This window comes from Hypanus sabinus, chromosome 2, assembly GCF_030144855.1.
Source record: "Hypanus sabinus isolate sHypSab1 chromosome 2, sHypSab1.hap1, whole genome shotgun sequence".
Lineage (NCBI taxonomy): Eukaryota > Metazoa > Chordata > Chondrichthyes > Myliobatiformes > Dasyatidae > Hypanus > Hypanus sabinus.
In genome coordinates this window covers 62,031,678-62,044,126 of record NC_082707.1, presented here as the reverse complement: position 1 = coordinate 62,044,126, position 12,449 = coordinate 62,031,678, and positions in this window count along the sequence as shown.

The following is a 12,449-nucleotide window of genomic DNA, read 5'->3' as shown; positions in this document are numbered from 1 at the left end:
GTGAAGTTCGTGCTTCTTTCCATCCTGTTTCCTGAAAGGATTATTTTCTTTACAACACTTGGGCTATAGTTGGGAATCTTGGGGCCATATGTGTGTCAGAAGCACATGAAGAATATATGTGAGAAGTAGAAGGAACGTATCACTAGTCAAAATAACCACTTACCTCTCTCATCTACCACCTCCTGCTCCATCAGTGGAAGAATATGCGGGTCCCACAAATGACATGTCAGTCACCTCAGAACTCACAATATGGAGAGCAAATAAGTCATCCTCAATCCCAAGGGTCAGTCTAAGTAGAAGAGGAAATCTTATAAGATTACATGTGAAGGCAATTCAACTTTAGATTCAGCGGCCATTACAGAAACATGGTTGTATGGTGAAGGTGCCAGGGAATTAAATATCCAAGAGTATCAGTAATATGGAAGGATACACCTTCTGTGAGCGAAGCTCAGCCACTTAACAATTGTAATTGCACATCATAAAAAAGCATAGAGGTGTGAACGGCCGCACTTCAGCCTTTGGCTTGGAGAACACACCCATTGTTGCTCTTCACCCACACCTGTAGATGAAGTTCTCTTCGTCCCTTGCTAGAAGACTTTTCTGACTGTGGACTTCAGCCATGTCTAGAAACATCGTACGAGTCTTAGAGCGGCTCAGGCAGACCCTCACGTGGCTCCGTGGCAGCCTCTGCCTTTGTCACTGCTGCCATTTTGTCCAGCATTTAGTGTGTGTTGCTTGGATTTCCAGCATCTGCAGATTTTCTCTTGTTTGTATATTTTATGATGCCAATTCATCATTTTATTTTTCTTTGAAATGAAATCAGATCAACATTTTTACACTGATTTGTTTAGCTGGTAAACTACACGAAAATAATGTTGAAAGCTATAAATGAGTGACTGCTGGCAGAAAAGAACATTAAAGGTGACAATATGTTAGGCTTTAGAGAGTCCTAGAGTCATTCAGCTCAGAAACAGGCTCTTCAGCCCATCACATACTGCTCTTTTTGACATGACAAATTCCATTTTGCCCTCTTGTACTTTCTGTCTCTATATATCAATAGAATATTATAACCACAGAGACTGTACATTGTAGAATCATTTTCGAGGATAGAAATCTATCCTTAAGATGAGAATTGGAGATGATAGGTCATCCTCTGAAGAATTTGTATGAAGGATGTTTTTTTTTAAATAAATTCATATACTCATGATCTGGGTGTTGCTGGCAAGATCAATGTTTATTGCTCATCCTTATTGTTCTTGTGAAAGTAGATTATGAGTTATTTCCATGAAATACTGAACAAGTGGACCTAGTTCACACAGCTGGGGGTAGGGAGTTCCAGGATTTGAAAACAGAAACAGTGAAAGAACACAGGTATAAAAGGCATTCTTTAAAATTACAATTTGGCTGAGTAAGGAAAGATTTACTCCACTGGGAAGACTGAAAATTTTTGGCTGCAAGGAGTTAGTTTAAAGGATCATTGGAATATTCAATTCATAATTACGATGAATAATTGGGGAGGATACCACTAAATGATTTGCAGCAAGGTAGACAATAAAATTGGATGCATAGGAAGTCATCTGTCTTCAGGTTTAGGGCATTTGGATTGCTCTAGTAATGAAAATGCGTGTATGTAAAGGCCTTTGATTGTGTTCTAACCTTCTGCAGCTTGAGTCTAATATTTCAATAATGATGCAGAACTAAAATAAATCTAAAACCTCTAATTCCAATTTAGGAAAGATGATTTTCTAAAGACAGTTCAAGTGCATCATAACCGTTCATATATTTTTTTCCATTGACAAGATAATAAAAAATTTACAGGTTATACCATTTTAAATGTAATACATTGTGAAACCAAAGCAGTTTATTTGTTTAATCTGGTACAGCATTTAGAGATGTCCCTACGACTGAAGCAGATTTACAAATCAAATGTCTATTACTTAAGTAGTGATACAGATGCTTCTGGCTTAGTGAGCCCCTACCACCCATTTACAAGCAGGCGACTAATTAACCCACTAACCCTGGGATGTGGGAAGAAATGATCACACATGGGAAAACCTACGTAGTGGCATGGAGAAGGTACCATCCCCTAATAGGCAGTGGGAGGAAATGAGCCCTGGGTCACTGGCACTGTAAACTGTTATGCTAACCGCTAATCTACTATATTGCCCAATAGCTGTCCATTGGCATTACCTTGTTTCAACAGACAGGCTTCCAAACTATACATGACACAGTAGTTTCCCTATGAGTGCTATACTCACTCATCAAGCAACTAAATTACATATCAACTCTTCTCCAGCTTCTAGTCTAATTACCCTAACCAGTACTAGGCCAGGACGACGTTGAATGTGTTTAGCTGCTGGAGAAACCATGCCAAAACACGACCTCACAAACTTAGGGATGACGTCCTTATCCCGGCATCTCAGAAGGAAGGCCAAAGAACAAAGAAGCCTCGACTTCTCTTTTGGCAATGATTCAAAGCGCTGAATATTGTGGCGTCCTCCCTATAGAGGTAAGTGAAAAAGGATCTAATGTCCCTGCTGTATAAAACATAGGAGGGGTGATTGATAAGTTCGTGGCCTAAGGTAGAAGGAGATGAGTTATACAGCTCTTGATACATGCACAGCAAGTCAACTTTTTGAGTGATTATGCAGAAAGTTTGAAGTTAATACCTCACCTCCTTCTACCTTTGGCCACAAACTTATCAATCACCCCTCGTATGAGGTGCATTTGACACCTGTACCCAACTAGAAGCCCAAGAGAGATTATACATCATATATGCTGGGAAAGCACTCGATACCAAATTTAGTACACTAAAGTTGCATGAAATAGCTGAACTATTATTCTAATCTTAATTGGAAAATACCCATATTCTATCAGGATATGAACAGTACTTCTATTGTTTCTGAAAGAATATGTAACAATAACACAATATAAATCAGTTGTCAAATTAATTCTTGAATTTTATTTTTCATTGCAATATAATGACAGAGGTAGTTGCAGCAAGTTAATTTATTATATTCATTGATACTTGTCTAAAGACAAAAGAGAAGTTTTTGGATAGAAGCAAAAGAAAGGGCATTTATTGTAAAAAAAATTTAGAGGGAAGTTAGAGGATTCGGAAACCTTTAAAACCAACAGATGGAAACAAAAAAAACAAAACATGAGGAGAGAAAAGACGAAATATGAAGGTAAGCTAGTCAATCATTTAAAGGATACCGATTTTTTTCTATATATATATAGAGTAAAAGAGAGGCAAGAGTGGATATTGGACCATTGGAAACTGATGCAGGCAATGTAGTCATGGGGGTAAAGAAATGGCAGATGGACTTAATAAGTACCTTGCATCAGTCTTCATTGTAGAAGATATTAGCAGCATGCCAGAAAATCAAGAATGTCAGTGTCAACTGGCACAAGTAAGTGTTACCATTACTATAGAGAAGGTGCTTGGGAAGCTGAAAGGTCTGAAGGTAGATAGGTCACCTGGTCCAGATGAACTACAACCTAGGGTTTTAAAAAAGTAGCTGAGGAGATTGAGGAGGCATTAGTAATGATCTTTCAAAAATCACTAGATTCTGGAATGGTTCCAGAGGACTGGAAAATTGTTAATGTCACTCCACTATTTAAGAAGGGAGGGAGGCAGAAGAAAAGAAATTATAGGCCAGTTAGCCTGACTTCAGTGGTGGGGAAAATGTTGAAGTCTAGTAAAGATGAGGTCTTGGGCTACTTGGAGGTGCATGATAAAATAGCCCAAAGTCAGCATGGTTTTCTTAAGGAGAAATCTTGCCTGACTAATCTGTTGGAATTCTTTGAGGAAGTAACAGGCAGGTCAGACAGAGAACAAAGTGGATGTTGTTTACTTGGATTTTCAGAGGTCATTAACAGGCTGCTGCACATGAGGCTTCTTAACAAGAGCCCATGGTATTATAAGAAAGATATTAACATGGATTGAAGATTGACTGACTGGCAGGAAGCAAAGAGTGGGAATAGAAATGGCTTATTCCAGTTGGCTGCTGGCTATTATCTTTTGTAACTCCAGAAAATAAATGAAAGAAAAACACAGGAGCCGGTTGTTAATTTCTCTTTGGTGAGTTGTTAGTTTCTCTTGGATCTCCTCAAATCCAATCTCAGAGTGATACTACACTCTTCCCTGCTTGGCTATAAACTCCAACTCAATACAGAATGCATCTCAACTCAGATATGTAAATATTGCTCTTTAATAATCGTACACAGTATTTTATATAATACAAGTACTATATAGACATACACTTCATAGTAAATTTTAAGTTGTCCCATTCAGGCTTTAAGATTTAATCACCGTGGAGATTTCTTACTCTTGTAGGATAATGCCTTCCCTGACAAGGGGGAATCACTCTGTTTGGCAGATGAAACCTATGGCTGTGAAACAATTTTGGGTTCTGGTCCCTCCTCCGTTGTAGTTGTAGGAGTGACTCTGGGACTGCAGGAAGTGCTTCTGTCAGCTCTGGACACCTTTCTTCTCTAACAATTGACTCTGCTATCCTCAACTGATTGTTGTCTCCAGATGACATCATATGCAATCGCCACTGCATAGTAGAGTGGTCCAGTTCTGACCTTAATCTTTCAAAATACCCATGTTTGATCATGTTTCTAGTTCCTTGCTAGGACTGCATGTCCAAGAATGAAACATTGAACCTCCTCTTTTGAGAAGTCCTCAATTTGTCTCAACCATTTGTCCTGCACACTCTGAGATTGGATTTGAGGAGATCCAAGAGTGAGTGCAATGTACGATCCAGGAATAGGATAGTTGGTGAGTTGTTGGTTGAGGAGTATGATATACAAGGAGGAAATTGGAGAGCTTCTATTCAGCGTTAGTGTAGTGTGCTCTGCTGACATTGCTCGCAGTGTGTTCCTTGGACTCTGGACAAACCTTTCTGCTAAGCCATTTGTACCTGGGTGGTACAATGCAGATGTAATATGTCTTATTCCATTCATTTCCAGGAATCACTGAGACTGTTCCACATCAAACTGTGTCACTATCTAAGTGTTCTGGAACACCAGTCTTTGAGAAGAGGATTCTCAACACTTCAATAGTGTAGGCTATTGTGAACACCTCTGGCCAGTTTGCAGCTGCATTCACTCCTACCAAGAAACTTGTGCCCATGAATGGTCTGGCAAAATGCCACATGAAGCTTCTATGAGGGCAATGCAGACTATTTCAGGGATGGAGACGCACTGCTCTTAGCATCTTCCGGAAGTGTTGACATCCCAAACAGTGCATGGAAAGCTGCTCAGTCTGCTGATCAATCACAGGCCACCAGACAAAGCTTTGAGTCAGTGTTCTCATTTTAACAATGCTTAGATGACCAGTATGTAGCTGCTCTAATACTTCAGCTCTCAGGTTGGGTGGTGCACCTCTCAATCCCCACATAAGGCAAACCTATCAAGGGAGAGTTAATATCAGCACTGGGAAAAATGGACAAACTGGAATTTCTGCTGGACATTCCAGCCTTCTTGTATTACTCTGTAGATCTGAGACTGTGTGGGGCCTTTTCTGGTTTCCCTTTGGATCATCTCTGCCATAACATTTGATTTGTGTTAGGGAGAATATGTCAAGAGGAGTGTCCTCTTTTGTAAATGTTTCCATATTTCCTTTTCCAAGGATAAGCAGGACAATCCATCAGCGTTTCCATGATTAGTTGTCCTCTTGAATTTGATCTTGTACTGTTTCATCCCAGAAACAAAGCCCATCTCTGCATTTGTACTGCTGCTGTTAGTGGAACACACTTCTGTGGATTGAAAATGGACACTAATGATTGACGATCTGCAGTGAAGGTAAACTCTTTCTCCCTCGTGTTACCCCTAAACTTCTGCCCTTTAAGACTCAGATGGGTATGTGGGTAGGAAAGGTTTGGAGGGATATGAGCCAAAGTTGGACACATGGGACTGGATTAGATGGGAATCAAGGTTGGCATTGACCAGTTGGGCCAAAAGGCTTGTTTCTGTGCTCTATGACTATCTTTAAGCTAAAGTACATCTTACATATTGCATAAAATGCATACTGCACATACAGTATGGGCTGAGTGCAGGTAGGTAGGACTAGGTGAGAGTAAGCGTTTGGCATGGACTAGAAGGGCCAAGATGGCCTGTTTCTGTGCTGTAATTGTTATATGGTTAAATGGACATGTGTAACTGTAAAATACAACAACCAACAAGCCACATTGGGCTTCTATGTGATAAAAATAGGAGGGCCAGCATTGTGGAGCCATAATTTGCTGAAAGTACTACTACTTGATTGGAAATTCATCCACCATTTTTATGACACATGCTCTGCAATAGTCAACTGATAGGGAATTAAGAAAGTAATTTCCACAAGAGTTATATTTTCTCCAGTGTAAGTTCTTAGTTGTATACATTGCAACAAACGAGGTGAACCCAAACGCAGGACACAGGTACGGAGATTGAGTTAGGATGCGGACGCGGGCATAAGCATTGAACGGCAAACAGGAGGGAGCGCAGGAAAGCAGGGGACAGGCACAAACTTATTCCTGACATGGAGCATAGAAAGGGAAGCAGCAGACAAAACTTTTCTTAGCACAGAGTAATGGAGTTATGTAGGTAAACCTCGGTGCTGAAGTAGAACTTAGAATACTGTTTTGACATGGAGAGACATGTACACCTCAGAACTGGAGTAGAACTTGGAAAACTTATCTTGACATGGAGAGACAGAGTTTCACAGGTAAATCTCAGTACTGAAGCAAAACTTAGGACACACAATCCTAAGCGGCTGGGAAATGTTAATTACCACACTGGCAAAACCAACGATCTGGCAATTAGTGGGTGCAAAGCCAGGGTTCTAATGCTGCTGGTCTTGGTGAAAACCAAGTGTGCTGCTATCAAAGGAAATTAGGAGAAAATGGGGACTTAATGGTTGGGACCATGACAGTATATCTGCAGACTTCAGTTCAGTATCTAAAATGTTACTGAAACTCATTTAGTGAAACATTTAGAAAGGAGTGGTTCCATTAGAAAAACGCAGCATGGATTCAGAAAGGGCAGTTCCTGTTTGACTGACTTACTGGAGTTCTTTGAGGACATAAAGAGGGGAACAGGTTGTGTATTTGGATTTCCAGAAGGCGTTCGATAAGGTGCCATGCAAGAGACTTATAAATAGGATATGGATGCATGGAGTCAGAGGAAGTGTATTGGCATGGATAGTGGACTGGTTAACCAATAGAAAGCAGAGAGTTGGTATAAATGGGTGTTTCTCCAGTTGGCAGTCAGTAGTGAGAGGGGTGCCGCAGGGGTAGGTGCTGGGCCCGCAGCTGTTTACCATTTTCATTGATGATTTGGAAGAGGGGACTGAGTGTAGCATAGCAAAATTTGCTGATGACACTAAACTGAGTAGAAAAGCAAATTGTACAGAGGCTGTGGAGAGTCTGCAGAGGGATATAGTTGTGTAATTGTGTACAGTTTTGGTTGCTGAATTATAGGAAAGAAGTCAACAAAACAGAGAGAGTACAGAGGAGATTTACTAGAATGTTACCTGGGTTTCAGCACCTAAGTTACAGAGAAAGATTGTACAAGTTAGGTCTTTACTCTTTGGAGCATAGAAGGTTGAGGGGGGATTTGATAGAGGTATTTAAAATTATGAGGTGGATAGATAGAGTTGACGTGGATAGGTTTTTTACATTGAGAGTAGGGGAGATTCAAACAAGAGGACATGAGTTGAGAGTTAAGGGGCAAAAGTTTAGGGGTAACACAAGGGGGAACTTCTTTACTCAGTGAGTTGTAGCTGTGTAAATGAGCTTGCAGTAGAAGTGGTAGAGGCAGGTTTGATATTGTCATTTAAAAAAAAAATTGGATAGGTATATGGACCGGAAAGGAATGGAGGGGTATGGGCTGAGTGCAGGTCAGTGGGACTAGGTGAGAGTAAGTGTTCAGCATGGACTAGAAGGGCGGAGATGGCCTGTATCTGTGCTGTAATTGTTATATGGTTATATGGTTATATAGATAGGTTAATTGAGTGGGCCAAAGTCTGGTAGATGGAATACAACATTGGTAAATGTGAGATTATCCACTTGGAAGGAATAATAGAAGAGCAGATTATTATTTAAATAGTGAAAGATTGCAGTGTGCTGTTGTGCAGAGGGACCTGGGAGTGTTTGTTCATGAATCGCAAAAAGTTGCCTTGCAGGTACAACAGGTTATTAAAAAGACAACCGGAATGTTGGCCTTCATTGCTAGAGGAATTGAATTCAAGAGCAGGGAGGTCATGCTGCAACTATACAGGGCACTGGTGAGACCACACCTGGAGTGCTGTGTGCAGTTCTGGTCTCCATACTTGAGGAAGGATATACTTGGCTTTGGAGGAGGTTCACTAGATTGATTCCAGGGCTGAAGGGGTTAACCTATGAGGAGAGATTGAGTCATCTGGGACTATACTCTTTGGAATTCAAAAGAATGAGAGGGGATCTTATAGAAACATACTAAATGTTGAAAGGGATAGATAAGATAAAAGTAGGAAAGTTGTTTCCATTGTTGGTGAGACTAGAAATAGGGGACATAACCTCAAGATTCAGGGGAGAAGATTTAGGATGGAAATGGGGAGAAACCGTTTTTCCCAGAGTATGGTGAATCTGTGGAATTCTCTGCTCAGGGAAGCAATTGTGACTTCTTCACTAAATATATTTAAGACACAGTTAGATAGGTTTTTACATAGTAAAGGAATTAAGGGTTATGGGGAAAAAGCATGTAGATGGAGCTGAGTTTACAGACAGATTAGTCGTGATCTTATTGAATGGTGGGGCAGACTCAATGGGCTGGATGGCCTACTCCTGCTCGTATTTCTTATGTTCTTATTTTGTGGAATGACTGAAACATCCAAACCAGCATCCAATTCCATATTAATTAATTTGCCTTTCACTTCTGGTGTAAGCCATATTACTTGTTGTCACTGCTTTCAGACATGACCCAAGTGTGGAGAGAGACACAATGAGGTGGGTCGATAGTTCACAGACTTTAATGTGAACAGGATTTTAAGTGAAAAGATAATAATAAATGCTAGGCCAAATAGGACCATTAACTTAAACTTTCAGCTGGAAAATTGGATGCCAACTCCACAGCTGAAAGGAATATCTAAATATAAAGCGAATACTGCTAGTCTCCAGTGTTGGTTGACTCAATAGTCCACTTTCTCTGACAAAGCTGAATGTAAGCAGGCAGCGTATATTGCTGTGTTTTGCTCAAGTCTCGACAAAACTACAATGAAAGGAAGGGAGGTAAATGCCACCATAAGGAATAGTAATTAGCTGACGTGTATACTCATGAGCGTAATTGCCGAATCTGCTGTTCAGCTTATCTGCAGGGACATGTAGACCCCGCAGCAGAGTCCGTGGTTTTGACAGCTTGTCTTATGTTAGTTTTCACATTGTAAATTTTAAAGCTATGCAATCCTGTGTCATTCATCATTATCAGATTTTTCAACAGTATGCAGATTAGTGCTAATTTTGAAACTGAAAATTGACTTTATATCTTTTTCTCTACCTTGTGTAGTCCATTTATTTTTGTATGCCTAACACGCTTTTCATATGTGTTCTACTTTATTGCATGTTCTGCAAGTTTCACCCTTAAACTTACATTGTTCAAGTGTATGTGAGTCCCTTACCGCAATAGTAACAAAATTTATTCATCCAGGCAGGTTTCTGTTTAGACTTTTCAATTTTTTTCATGTTCATTTTCATTCCTGACTGCAATTCAATTGTGTGTCTATTTGCTGTGTCCATTGATACAGCAATTTCATCTGCTCTTTTAAAAGCGAATTGTGCTTTGGTTAGGAACCATTTTAAATGCTTCCTTGTAAGATTCTGCAAACTAAACAATCTCTCAGTGCATCATAAAATCCATCACTGAACTGGCAAAACTTGGATGATTTATTCAACTTACCCATATAACTGAAATGGACACATCTTCCTTTTGATTCTTCTTATGAAACATAAAATGTTCTGCAATAAGCAATGGTTTCGGTTCTAAATATTCTTGTATTATGATGATGGTACAGCAAAGCTCATTTCATCTGGTTTGGTTGGAACAGTTAAACTTCTAAGCAAACTGCATGCGTTTTGCATTGACTATATCACTTACTTCAAAATACTGCTTAATTTGTTCAGTATACATCATCCAGGTTTCGATTGTGCAATCAAATTCATTGATTATTCCAATGTAGCCAGCCATTTCTGCTTATTTTATTATTATTATCATCCAGTACTCACTGTTTATGAACCCATGAATTTTGTCAATTTTCTGCATCTTTTTTCTTGACTGTCTTCCTATACCCTTCTGAACAAGAAAATGTGCCACGCATCATTTTTGCTTGAGCTTCTCTGTTACAGTTACAGATCCCACAATACTCCTGGGTCGTAGAGGCATTGTAAAGATAAGTGCTGCCACCAGTTGCCTCCATCTCTTACAGTTGTGGGCGAGTGCCTGGGTTTGGGCAAAGCTTGAATCCCCATTCCCCCCCACCCCACAACTGTGACTTTTGTTGCGATTCTTGTTGCGATAGGATGCAGCATGATGCACTCTGGGCCACAATGAGGAGATACCACCTGGGCCAGAAGCTGATCCACACTATCAAGCAGCTCTACATTAAAACTAGCAGTGTGGTACTTGTTCAAGGCATGGTTGGAGAGTGGTTCCACACATCAGTTGGAATCTGACAAGGCTGCCTCCTTTCAACCACATTGTTCAACATTTTCCTGGAGCAAATAATGACAGATGCCCTGGAAGACCATTTTGACACAGTCAGCGATGGAGGACAGATCATAATTAACCTCATATTTGCTGATGAGAGTGATGAGCTGGAAGGAAGTGAGGATGAACTGGCCTGCCTTGTGAACCGTCTGGACGATTCATCTACCAGATATTGATGGAGGTCAGTGCAGAGAAAACCAAGCTGAGGAGACAGTGACGATCCAATCACGACAAAAAATCACAGTTACAACGTCTCTCTATCCCTTCTGAAGGAAAATACTGTGCTTCAACATGTTGGAAGTCATCATGGGTTCATTTCAAAACTTACTCATTGCCACTGCTATGTTTTATAACTCCAGAAAATAACTGAAAGCAAAACACAGGAGCTGGGATGTGTGTGTACTTTGATTTTCTTTAGCGAGGCAATCACATATGACAAAGTGGCATAATGCTATTCACGTACTTGTTACATAAAACCCCTAATGAATTATGTATTCAACAAAAAATACTTAATCAGACAACATTTTTACAATATTACTGAAATATAAATACATCAGTGAATCGTGGTGTTCCGCAGGTGTCAGTATTGGGACCGCTTCTTTTCATGTTATATGTCAATGATTTGGATGACAGAATTGATGGCTTTCTGGCCAAGTTTTCAGATGACATAAAGGTAGATGGAGGGGCAGGTAGTGTTGCAGAAACATGGAATCTGCAGAAGGTCCTGGAACAATTGAGAGAATGGGGAAAGGAATGTCAGTTTGAATATAATGTAGGAAAATGTATAGCCATGCACTTTGGTAGAAGGAATAAAGGCATAGCGTATTTTCTAAAGGGACAAAAAATTCAAATAACAGAGTTTCAAAGGGACTTGGGAGTCTTCATGCAAGATTCCCTAAAGGCTAAGTTCCAGGTTGAATCAATGGGAAGGAAGGCAAATACAATGTTGGCATTCATTTCGAGAGGACTAGAATTATAAGAGCAAGGATGTTATACAGAGGCTTTATAAGGCATTGGTCAGACCACACTCATAACATTGTGAGCAATTTTGGGCCCTTAACCAAGAAAAGATGTGCTGGCATCGGAGAGGATCCAGAGTAGTTGCAGGAAAATGATAGTGTTAATATATGACGAGTGTTCGATGGCTCTGGGCCTAACAAAATAAGGGTGTTTGTGGTTAGTTTTGACTGAGAAAATTGTCAGGTAAGGTTAGAAAGGCCTTCCTTCTGAGGTTCTGTTGAAATGGTAGCCTTATAAATGTTTTGTTGCAGTTCTTCAACCCGAAAATTAACAATTTGTTTCCTCCCACAGATGCTGCTTAACTTGCTGAGTTTTTCCAGCAGATATTTGTTTTAAAAATGTAGCTCATTATATGGTTTACACAAGAGTCATGACTGCAAATTATATTGTCTGTTTAAATCATTTAGTTTTGACATATATGAATGCAAGTAATACTGCCATTATGCTCTTTTGCGCAGCATACTCCTAGACGTCTGTGTAAGATTAGAACTTAGCCATGATAGGGTAGTTATAAAAGCTTATGGGGTGTTAGCTTTCATAAGTCGAGGGATAGTTGAAAAGTCACAAGGTAATGATGCAGCTCTATAAAACTCTGGTTAGGCCACACTTGGAGTACTGTGTCCAGTTCTCGTCGCCTCACTATAGGAAGGATATGGAAGCATTGGAAAGGGTACAGAGGAGATTTACCATGATGCTGCTTG